Source organism: Symphalangus syndactylus, chromosome 6 (assembly GCF_028878055.3).
Source record: "Symphalangus syndactylus isolate Jambi chromosome 6, NHGRI_mSymSyn1-v2.1_pri, whole genome shotgun sequence".
In the NCBI taxonomy this organism is placed as follows: Eukaryota; Metazoa; Chordata; class Mammalia; order Primates; family Hylobatidae; genus Symphalangus; species Symphalangus syndactylus.
Window position 1 is genome coordinate 112,831,891 of NC_072428.2, and position 13,609 is coordinate 112,845,499.

The window sequence follows — 13,609 nt, forward strand, 5'->3', positions numbered from 1 at the left end:
TTGCTATTATCATTAACCTGTAAAGAATCAGACTAACTACCAGATGTTACAATATCTTGATCTCAGAGATTTCATAATTTTTATAAGAAGACTTGACCCCAAATAAGAAGCTACCATCCTTTTGTTCCTATTCAATCTATGGGCATTCATTAGAGACTGATTACAGTTCTATTATTTAATTTTCTATGTTATGAGAAATTTGAAGAAAATGAACAGAAATGAGTTGGCTTGTAAAGTGCAAGGAGGAAGGGAATGTAGAAGCACATTGTGGCCTGTGTTCAAAGTGTCAAAGAAAAGTCTTGCATCAATTCAAGATATATATTTAGTGGTTATTATGATCACCAGAAAAGCAAATATTTAGCCCAGAAGAGAATGTTTGGGTTTTTTAAATGTTAATAAATCCATAAACTATGTGAAATTTTTATGGCAATGGATAAAACATAGAAATTATGCTCATACTTGGATAAAGCAATAAATAGAGGCTTTTTTTTCCCTCCAGCTTTCATAGATTTTTATACTTATATTGACTTTGTTGTTAAACACATTTTCTGCCAGTCAATAACATGTATTGAGTGCCTGCCTAAATTAAGCACTACACTAGGACGTTGTAAAGAGAGAGTTGCATTGATTGACTAGGAATTCAATCAATGTCTCACTTAAGAGATGAAAATTCTACTACTGTAAAATAACTTGAACCATTTTAACAATAATGCTCAAGAAAATTCAACTAAAGTGAAATAGAGTTTTTATGCAAAAATTATAAGACTAGTAAAAATGATATCATGTGGTAAAAAGAAAGATGTGTCTTTATTAACTATTTGCTATTACTCTAGGCTATAATTATTATCAAATGTTTTGTTCTTTGGACCCATTTTCACCCTTAAAAGTTATTAATGACCCCAGATAACTTTTTTGGTGTGGTTATATTTATCAGTGTTTCTAATATTAGAAAATAAAGCTAAGAAAAGTTAGAAATAGCTATTTATTAGTTTATTTTAAAATAACACTTATTATATAATATAAATTATATATTTTTATAAAAAACTATTATATTTTCAAATTAAAAGTTGGGTGAGAAGATTAGTACTATTTTTACACTCTAAAAATCTCTTTAATGTCTGGTTGCATAGAATTCATCTGGATTCTCTTATCTGCTCCTACATTCAATCTGTTTTAATATATTATTTTGACTGAAATAGATGTAGAAAACTTGACATCACATAGATAGTTAAAAAAATGGAGGAGTATTTTAATAGTCTTTTAATATAATTGTGGACGTTCTTCTTTGGTATTATACCAAAAGTCAACAAGTGGTAGTTTCTTAAATGTTAGGTATAATGTAGAATGGAAAACCATATCAATAAACTCTTCTTATTCTGTGATACTTTAAAAAATCTACTAGTCCATCTTGAATTGTTTTTTTACCTATGCATTATTTTGTAATACTATTTATTGGTCATTGGAAAAATACTGGTTCACTGAGTTATATAGATCTTTCAAAGTTTGACACATTTTATTAAATAGTATCAAAAAATCACATTGTCAGTAACCATTAATCTCTTAGGAATAGTCTACTGGAAGACTATCAAGCTGACTGTGGCACATACAAGTTTTACAAAATTTTAATTTTTGCTTGATAGCTTGAATTTTGTCACTGTCAACAATACTGCCAGTTATTTTCCTTAAAGTGACAACCTTGCTTTATGCATGCACTTTTGAGAAAAATTCTGCAGAATATCCAAGTCTGAATAATTATAATTTGTCTGTCAGTTGTTTTCTCAAGTAAAAATGGGATTCCATGAAGAAACAGCTAGTTCAGCTTGCAACTCAAACAGGTACTTCTCCTTGATACAACCACGGTACTTCATTAGGTGACAAGAAAGGCTTTATCCATACTTCCCATTTTTGCCTCACAAAATATATATTTTTTAAATTTTTAATCAGACTGGGCAACATGGTGAAACTCTATCTCTATAAAAAAAATACAAAAAATTAGCCAGGTATGGTGGTGTGCACCTGTAGTCCCAGCTACTCAGAAGGCTGAGGTGGGAGAATCACCTGAGTCCAGGAGGTAGAGGCTGCAGTGAGCCTGATAGCACCACTGCTCTCCAGCCTGGGTGACGGAGTGAGACCCTCTCTCAATAAAATAAAATATACCCAAGCATTGAGATTTAACAAAATTAATAATTCTTCCTGCTAAACAAGGAACATTCCTAAGTGAAACTGACATTTTTGTTTCCTGTGAGTGGGTACCAGTGAATAAGACATGATGACTAGCACATTTTTGTGCCACTGTCTTGATTCATTCTAAGGCACCAGCAGTTTTACCACCAATGCCTTTGTGCCATCAATACAATGTCAACACAGCAAAAAAGACAATAATGTCTTAATATTCTTATGAAAACAGTTTAACTTTGTAGACTCCCCTGAAAGGGTCTCAGTGACCCCCAGGGATTTGAGGACGACATTTTGAGAAACCCAGTCTTCAGCGTTATGTCTTTAATCTTGCCATTGAACAACTAACACATTGTTATTACTGAGGAAATATTTACTCTTAAATATTCTGTCAGCCTGATTTAAGGATAAAGTAGGTATTATAGTATGTTGAGCAAATAAAGCTAGTGGATCTCATTACACTTAAAGATACAGACTCTGAAAATGTTTTCATTCCTAGTTTAAATGACCAGGTATCTAATTTGTAAATGAATTTTAATGTAATCTGCTCTATTATAAAAGCACTGATTCAATTAACAATATTATTCTACAATATTAATAAACAAAAATTTTACCTATAGTTCTGCATTTGATAATCTGAAATTTTTCATTTAATAATATAGTGCCTTGGATCTGAATTTAAACATTATGCTTTTATCATACATCTGAAATTTCCCTAAATTTCTCATTAAGCTAAAAATTGCCTATCTACATCTGAGAACTGAACATAAAAATACATATATGGCATAATTAGAATTTTTCAACTTTATTTTTTCCTTTTAATATGGATATCTGGGAAGTACTTAATTTTACTAAATTTGTGACAATTTTATATTTGAAACAAAATTTAGAAATTTAGAGTCAAATATACATTATATAGACTATAACTCCTAATGAAACATGATTAGAACCTGTATTATGTGAGGATAAAGCCAAAAATTCTATATTGTTGTTTATAGTAAATATCATATTTTTACGTCTCCCTCTATAGTATCATAAAAATAATCTATATAAAAATAAATCTGAAAGAACACTTTTATTTATACTCCTCTTTTTATTAATATATAATTTAGTTGTGGGGGAATATGAGTCAAAAACAAGTAGGGGTGTGTGTGTGTATGTGTGTGTGTATGAGAAAGAGTGTGTATTTGAAAAAAATGACAGGTCCTTTCCATCCCAAGAAGACTGTTCATATCTTTATAATTAAACCCTTGGCTTCTATTCATCAAAACTATGACCAGAAGAAATATAGTTTAACAAAAAAAAGAGAATACTACTTAAAACCATAAAGCATGTATGAGCTCTAGTCCAGTAGTCCCCAACCTTTTTTTTGGCACCAGGAACCAGCTTCACCAAAGACAATTTTTCCAGAGGTGGTGGGGGCAGGGATGGTTTGGGGATGATTCAAGCACAATTATATTTATTGTGCACTTTATTTCTATTATTATTACATTGTAATATATAATGAAATAATTATACAATTCACCATAATGTAGAATTAGTGGGAGCCCGAGCTTGTCTTCCTGCAACTGCATGGTCCCATCTAGGGGTGATGGGACACAATGACAGATCATCAGGCATTAGATTCTCATAAGAAGTGTGCAATCTAGATCTCTCACCTGTGCAGCTCACAATAGGGTATGCCCCCTATGAGAATGTAATGCTGCCACTGATCTGACAGGAGGCAGAGCTCAGGTGCTAATGCAGACGATGGGGAATGGCTGTAAATACAGTTGAAGTTTCACTTGCTCACCTGCCACAAACCTCCTGCTGTGAGGACTGGTTCCTAACACACCACCAACTAGTACGTGTCGAGGCCTGGGGGTTGGGGACCTCTATGTGAAACTCCTATGTGAAATGGTCATACTGATGGCCTTTTTTCTAAATAAAGGATTCAAAATTTGTATCATGGGGTCCAAGACATCAAAAAGATAGGAGCCACGGTATATGCATTTTAGTTAGAATGAGGTAATCTACACTATATGACCTAGATAAATCATGTGATTCCTGAGGTCCATATCTGATAATTAAGGTGAACTAAAGATTAAGGATATTAAACATACATATGTAAATATGCCTTAGTAATTCACTGAGGAGTTTTGTCCATCAATTTTTCCTTTTTTTTTTTTTGAGGCGGAGTCTTGCTCTGTCGCCCACGCTGGAGTGCAGTGGTGCGATCTTGGCTCACTGCAACCTCTGCCTCCCAAGTTCAAGCAATTCTCCTGCCTCAGCCTCCTGAGTAGCTGGGATTAGAGGTGCACACCACCATGCCCAGCTAATTTTTTGTATTTTTTTTGGTAGAGACGGGGTTTCACCATGTTGGCCAGTCTGGTCTCGAACTCCTGACTTTGTGATCCGCCCAACTCAGCCTCCCAAAGTGCTGGGATTACACACGTGAGCCACTGCACCTGGCCCTATCAATTTCCCTTTAATCACCTTAAACTGGCTATGTGTTCTACATTAAAATAACAAAGATTGTTAGGGAAGTTTTTATTTTAAAATATCTTGGTATAAAATTAAACAACAATAATGAGCATAAATCACTTATAAAAATAATTAAATACTAGATTGAATATAAGGAGACTTTATTACCAGTTACACAGTTTCAGTAGATAACTAAATAGGTTTATTGTCATATCTACATTTCTGAGCACTCTTTGGGAAGTGCCCCATGGCTACTAAGAACATTTCTACTTATCAGTATTTCCCTGATCAACCTTGCAAGGTGATACATAGTGATGTCCCATTGTCCTATAGAGATTGATAGTATTCTTAGCCAAATGTCTTATTTCACAAAGTTATACATTTGTATTGTAATAAAAGTTTATTTTCCTTTTTAGTAGAATTCTTAATTTTCAAATGAAGAAATAATTACAAATCTCTGTTTGTGCCTTTACTTACCATGCTATCACAAAGACACATATACACACATATGCATGCACATACACACACAGGAGTTATTTAATACTGCACAATTTTTCCCTTATATATTAAAATATTCTCCTCCCACAACATTTTTTGCTGATAGTTTTCCATTCCCAAACTCAAAATAATTTTTGTATTCCCAAATTTTACAAATATAGAAATATCCATAAGATGGTGCTGTATCTTTAATTTAATCTGGTCAGATACTTGGTGCTATGGTACATCTATTACAAATGTGGTTAAAAGAAGGGGTTAGAGTTTAATCTTTAATAAGTCTTATGTTGGGCAGCGGACAATGTAAGTTTAATCAGAAACTCTTAAGAAACTTTTCCTCACGTATCATACATTTGCTAAAGTATCTTTGTTCCAGATCTAGTTGCCAAGTATAGGTGAAAAAAATAATTAAAATTCTCATTTCAACTGACATTTTCTGAAGAAGAGCCGTCTTGCACATACCATATTAGACAAATGAAGAAATTGAATTATATACAGTATCAATTTTTACCAGTCAGTAGTACTCTTTAAAAGTCCTTCAAAACATCCAATTTCATGGAAATTAGAAATGCCATTACATGCAAGCACTTCCTTTCAAATGTCGAAGAACTGTAGAGGAATTAACTCAATAATTTTTGTACCTAGCAAGGTTATTTACCCAGTGAGGGAAAGGTAATTTAAGATATGCTAATTATATATTTCTAATATAGGGTGATACAGTCAGAAGAGGCAATATTTCATTTCCTGTTTGATTATTCTTTATAAACAGATCTAATAAGTAGAGTGCTTAAAAACTGGTTACATAATCTGTTATTTTTAAGATGAACAATCTATGTCAAAGGAATAGAAACATTTTGTAATGTAGGTGACAAGGAAAAGCATGATCATGAAAGAAAATATTTAGAGTCATGAAAGGCAATGATACATGTACCATACATCACAGATGTATCCAAGGCAGGAGCCAAATCTTCCTGACATAACCACATGAAAATCTCCAATGAAATATTTACTGCTGTGATTTCAAGACATATTTAATTTTATACATTTGTCTTTCAGTTGCTTAGAATGTTTTCTCCCTGTGAACAGTGCCACTTTCTGAATGGCACAATCAATATATCTCTTAATCCAAAATGATGCTATTCAATTTTGCAGAAAAATTTGAATCGATTAGTAGGCATTATGAAGTACTAGTAAGAGAATCCTATATAGCATTATACTGCAGATTGCAAAACCTAATGAGTAGTTATTGTCAAGAACTTTCATATGTTTAAGCTACATTTTCTGTCAGCAAAATATACTGGTCTTTTAAAAAAATTAAATAAGACATAAAAGCAAGTTTAAATAATATTGGGGTTTATGCAAATAAAATCATACAGCAAAAATCAGATTCATTAAATTTAGAGTAAAAAATGAAAATGAAGAAACTAAAATTAAGTAATTTCGTTAACCATTTTCATTAAGATGATCCATCAACCTTCTGACTAATTATTTTTAGACTCCTTTGATCATAAAGTTGGTATCCCATGATACATAATAAACATTTACATCAATAGTGCCTTCCCACAGACTACTTTCTTTGACAAGTTCATTCTATATTCAGTGGAGGAAAATAGTTTTATGATATATAAGAAATAGCCAATGAGAAACAGATTAAGAAGATGAACATTACTGATAAGCTTTGTTTGCCCATTCATTTAAAAAATAGACCAACAGGTGGGGCGCAGTGGCTCACACCTGTAATCCCAGCACTTTGGGAGACTGAGGTGGGCGGATCACCTGAGGTCAGCAGTTTGAGACCAGCCTGGCCAACATGGCGAAACCTCATCTCTACTAAAAATACAAAAATTAGCCAGGTGTGGTGGCAGGCCTCTGTAATCCCAGCTACTCAGGAGGCTGAGGCAGGAGAATCACTTGAAACTGGGAGACAAGGTTGCAGTGAGCCAAGATGGCACCACTGCACTCCAGCCTGGGCAACAGAGCAAGACTCCGTCTCAAAAATAAACAATAAAAAAATAGACCAACAGCATCTATTGGAAAAATAATACCTTATCAGATGCTTCAGAGGAAATCAAAGAGATGATGTGAGTCTCTCTTTGGAGAGACTGAAAGTACCACAGGGCAGGGGCTGTGTTCAGGAAGTATTCTGATATCAGTTAAAAGACCATGAAGAATGTTAAGAAAGCAGCGACATATAAGGAATTCTATTATGGAAATCCCCACAGCTTAATTCATCAGATATTTAAGAATTCACTCTGAGCCAGGCACACTGATATGTGGAGGGACAGAATGATAAAGCAAAACAGACAAAATTTCTCCCTCATGAAACATGAAGTATATGGGAGAAGATAGATATTAACCCAAAAACCACACAAAGGAACATACAATCCATGCTGAAATAATTTTTATAAAGTAATAGTTTTAGGGTGCCAATATGACCTAGTCTGGCAGAGGGAGGAGAGAAGCAAATAGAGCTTGAGCAGGCATCTTAAAAAGATCAGCATGAGGCCAACGTGGGTGGATCACGAGGTCAGGAGATCGAGACCATCCTGGCCAACATGGTGAAACCCCGTCTCTACTAAAAATACAAAAAAAAATTAGCCGGGCTTGGTGGCGGACACCTGTAGTCCCAGCTACTCGGGAGGCTGAGGCAGGAGAATGGTGTGAACCCGTGAGCTGAGATCGTGAAACTGCACTCACTCCAGCCTGGGTGACAGAGTGAGACTCCTTCTCAAAAAAAAAAAAAGATCAGCATGAGTTGGAGAGTATTTCATAGTATGTCTGGGACTGGCATCAAAATTATTTAGGGTTGGGGTGGTATTGTTGGTGCTATAGATGGAACAAGGTTTCACATATATTGTTAATATATGTTTGATAATTTTAATAAATACTTTAAATATATATAATATATACATATTAATTCTCTCTCTCTCTATATATATATATATACACACACACACACACACATACATATAGTCTTTTTTTTTTCTTTTTTTTTTTTTGAGATGGAGTCTTGCTCTGCCATCCAGGCTGGAGTGCAGTGGCGTGATCTCGGCTCACTGCATGCTTTGCCTCCCAGATTCAAGTGATTCTCCTGCCTCAGCCTCTCTAGTATCTGTGATTACAGGTGCCTGCCACCACGCCCAGCTAATTTTTGTATTTTTAGTAGAGACAGGGTTTCACCATGTTGGCCAGGCTGGTCTGGAACTGCTGACCTCAGGTGATCTGCCCGCCTTGGCCTCCCAAAGTGCTGGGATTATAGGCATGAGTCACCACGCCTGGCCCATGTAGTCTTTTAGACAGAAGGTGGGACATGAATTTTGTTTTTTGTTTTTGCTTTTGTTTGTTTTGAGACAGAGTTCCACTCTGTTGCCCAGGCTGGAGTACAATGGCACAATCTCGGCTTACTGCAACCTCCACCTCCCAGGTTCAAGCCATTCTCATGCCTCAGCCTCCAGAGTGGCTAGGATTTCAGACTTGTGTCACCATGTCCGACTAATTTTTGTATTTTTAGTAGAGACAGGGTTTTGCCTTGTTGGCCAGGCTGGTCTCAAACCCCTGACCTCAGATGATCTGCCTACCTTGGCCTCCCAAAGTGCTGGGATTACAGGCGTGAGCCACCATGCCCAGCCAGGTGAGACATGCTTGAAGGCTCTGAGGCAAGAAGAAACTTGGTTTGTTCTAAGTTTCTGAAAGAAAACCAGAGTGACTGGAAAACAGAAGACTTAATGCAGACATTGTAGGGCCTACAGACCATACTAAAGGTATTGGCCTTTATCCTAAGAGCAATAATTGGTGTTAGGTATCAGAGTTATATTCATATGCTTTATTTTTTATAATGAAAATCACTCAGGTTGTACTGTAGAGATTAGAAGAATACAAGAATAGTGAAAGCAATATAAATGGAGGAAATGAAATGACTGGAAAGAAATATAGGATATACAATTGAAATAACTTGAATGAAGAAATTGATATTAGGCAAAAATGAGAGGAAGATATTAAGAATGTGTCCCAAATGTTTGAGTTTCTGCAACTTTGGACTTCGATTTTTTTTAATTAAAACATTTGTTTTTATTAGATTGCAAAAAAAAAAAAAACCTCTTTAATCTTGGTATCTTTCTCATATTATAGAAACTTGACCAATTCATTTTTTCTTGTTTAAACGATTTATTTACCTACTATAGTGCTAAATTTTTCCCATTTATTTTCATCTGGAGTCTGAGGGACACAAAATTAGGTGAGCTTTGATTAATAGGGTAAAATGAGCTTTAATACTCTGGATCCTCTCCAGGTGCAGTGGCTCATGCTCCTGTAATCCGAAAACTTTGGGAGGCTGAGGTGAGGTGAGGTGGTGTGTGTGGAGGGTAGGGGAGTGGAGTAATCCCTTGAGCCCAGGAGTTTGAGACCAGCTTGGGGAGCACAGTTACATAGTGAGACCCCATCTTTATATAAAAGAAAGAAAAATAATAATACTGTAGATCCTGCTAAGAAATCCAGGATATGAATTATATTTATATTTCTGTTATTTATTTCTCTTCTATCATCTTATATATTTTCTAAGTCAAGAGTTGCAAACATATGGTCATTTGGCAGATAAAATACATATTCAAGAAATAAAGAAATCATGAAAATCTATAGCAAAAATGAGATGATTGATCTTTTCCTTTTATTCTTTTAATATTGTGTGTTTAGTCTATAATTTTTAATATACTCATTACACTGATAGATTGTATTACCAGCACATATTAACTGGAGGCCAGAAATGGTTCAGTAGCTATATAAAAATTTTAGCTGAGACAGAAGGAGTTTTACCCGAAACTCTCACTACAGAATATCCGTCACAGGATGAAGCACTCACGACAATGAAGGATACTTAAGCAAAATTTATTGCTTCCAGATTGTTAGTCAGTTTCATGTCAGTGATGCAATACTGTTCAAATGTTCCAGTTTAACATTTTAACAAGAAAGTTTGGAGCTGAAATAACCCTTTAACTACACCACTGAAAATGTTCTCAGGAAATCATCAGAGATGTTTTGAGATAAAAAGGCAGCCTATGCTATAATAGAAAGTAGAATAAGTTAAATAACATCTCTAGTGTGATTTTTTTCTGCAATTTGATGTGAGGAGCAAAACTCTAACCATAGCCCTCATCTGAATCCTAGTGAATTGAATGCAAATGTCTTAAAAGTAAGATATCTCATTAGACTATATCTTGCTTTATGGTAAACAAAGAAGGAAAAATGATAAATGGACATTTTCTTCCTAACACAGTGACCTAACTTTCCAATCCAGGTGATCGTTTGGCCATATTCTGAACTATCTGGATTTTTATAAATGAAGCTCAATTTTTTTAAACTGCAGAACAAATAGTAAAATCAAATAGCTGCCCACTAATAAAACACTCTAGACAAGAAGCCTCCTAATATAAGACTGCAACAACTGTCTCATTTAATGTAAGGATTTACAGAACATTAGTTTAGATAGTAAAGGTAGGAAACAAACACCCTCTCTCTGTCAGACACAGGAGTAAGAGGAAGCAACTTCCTGGGCTTTTTACCCAATTATTGTCAAGAATGAAAGTTAACTACTTCCCTAATTATAAACATACTTGGTGTTTTGTTATTTGTGAGCTGAAGATATTATTTTTAAAATATTAATTTCAATTTAATTTCATAAATGTTTGCTGAACACCTGCTACACAGCCTGCACAATTCTAGGCACTAAGGATACAGCAGAAAACAAAACAGACTTTTAAAAAATCTTGCACATGCATAACACTTTTAACATTTTCAAAGAACTTCTATGGCCATTACTTTATATTTTTTTTTACAATACTCTTGTAAAGAAAGCACAGAGAGATTTAAATGATTTGTCAAAGTTTAGATCATTAGTTCATAGACACTATCTTAATTCCAGACCTATAACTTTCTTCTGAGTTATAGACCTATACTTCATTCATCAACTGATTAGTTTTACTTGGGTGTCTAAATACAGCTAATTATCTCTTGTATTAGTAGCAATGTGGTACAGAAGTTGTACCTATATTGCCAGAGCTCAAATCCTTTCTGCCACTTAGGTGGCTGAATAATACAGCACCCTAAAACTCAGCATAATAAAGAACAATCAACTGTGTATTCTCTCTCGCTTGTTTGTGGTTACAAGGCCAAGTTGTGCTCTAAGTTACAAGTTGGTTCCAGGTCTGCTCCACCTGTCTTTCATCTCTTTTGACCAGTAGGCTATCTAGGGCAGGTTCTTCTTTTGGTCATGGCAGAGGCCTAAGAGGAGAACCCATTGCTGCATGCATTGTTTCAAGACTGCTTGTGTCATCTCCACTAACATCCTATTGGACAAAGCAAATCACATGGGCAAGCCCAAGGTCTTTCTCAATAAAGGGATAGAAAAGTACCCTCTGTCCACTAGGAGGCCAAAGCCAGTCACATGACCAAAAAAAACATTGGCAGGATGGGGAAGTGAGAGGAAGAGAAAGTGGATATTTTTGAAGAATAATCTACCATACAGGCCTTAACATTTCTTGCCTCAGTTTATCCCTGTGCAAAACTCTCATAAGGTTGCTGTGAGAATTCAGCAAAGCATTTAGGATGCTTGGCACATGGTGAATGCTAAGTAAATAGTAGGCATTACTATTTCTATGTATCTCTGCTCATTAAATGGGATCCCCAGCTCCAGGCCTCTCAAATCCATCCTGTTTCCTTTCATATCCATCCTCTTTGTCATGGGAAGCACATTTGTTTGGCCCAAGATGAAATGTTTACACTTAGGTGAAGCTACCTCAGTGACTGTATCAGTAAAATGACTCATCTATAAGGGAAGGTCTGTTAGGTAAATCATACACATTTCCCCTTTTATTTAAGGCAAATCTCTTCATTAAGTTTTGTGATCCAGAGATTGCAAGCACTCAAATGTTCAGCTTAATAAAGTAAACATTTATATCTGAAATGAATTTATTTTTTGAAAGAAGACAAAAAGGATTGTAATAAAGATAACCTAATTGAAGTGGCACCACCTTTGTGAAGTGTTCTCCAACTTCCCTAGGAAGTTAACTTCCTTCGTCTTTAATTGCCAATATATTTTTTCAAAACCTTTATTACAGCATTGACTAGATTACACATGATGTGATTTTATGCCTTTCTCCCTAAGTGAGAACTTCTAAGAAATAGTTTCTTATTTTTGTCTCATTCCTAACACAGCACATGACACTAAGTAGGTGGTCAATAACATTCGTTGGCTAGAAATAGGGACAAGACAGAGATGGAACCTAGCAAATAATCATTGGATTTCACTTTTTCTCTACTTCTGACAGTGATGCTCACTAAAAGATACAGTTCATTCTTTGTAAATTATGCCTCAATAAATTTGGGTTTTAAAAAGAGGCTCCCAAAAGGCAAGGGATGAATGCTTTTTACTAATAGAATATGATACTTATTGCAAAATGGATATAAATTATTAATAATATTGCTGAACACTTTTTAAAAACGAACTTTGACTAGTACTAGAAAATTCACATGTTACAGAAGAATTTAGAAGGTAGCATAAAATAGCCTTTTCAACAAATGCTGCTGGAAGAACTGGATGCCCATATAACAAATGAACAGCCATCCTCTCACACCATATACAAAAATTAACATAAAATAGATGATAGACCTAAAGCAAAGCTAAATCTATGAGATTTCTAGAAGAAAACATAGGAGAAAAATCTTTCTGACCTTGGGTTATGTAAAGATTTCTTCGATAATATGCATGAACAAATGAAACATAAAATACAAAACTGATAAATATCTTTATCAAAATTAAAAATGTTTTTTCCTAAGAAGACACTATTAAGCAAATAAAAAGACTTACAGATTGAAAGAAAATATTCATAACACATATATTTGACAAAACACTTAGAATATACAATGAACAATTACAATTCATTAATAACAAGTCAAATTACCCAACTTAAATATAGGCGTATGTATTTAAACAGTTATGTTCCTAAAGAAGATATATAAATAGCACATATACCCATGAAAAGATGCTCAACATCATTCACCTTTAGAGGGAATGCAGATTAAAACCATGAGATAATACTATATATCTATTTAAACTAAAATTTTAACAAGACTAACAATACCAAGTGTTGGTGAGAATGCGGGTGCAACTAGAACATACACTCTACCCAAGGGTATGTAAAACGGCACAACCACTTTGCAAAACTCTTTGACAGTGTCTTATACAGTTAGACATATAATTACCATACAATCCATCAATTCTCCTAAGTATTTACCAAAGAAAATGAAACCCAGTGTTCATATACAGACTTGTTTATGAATGCTTAGATCAAAATTATTTGTATTTAACTAAATGTTAGAAGTTATCTAAATGTTCATCAACAGACGGATACATTAAAAAGGGGTATACATATATACGTACAATGGAAAGCTATTCAGCAATAAAAAGGAATGAACTACTGATACA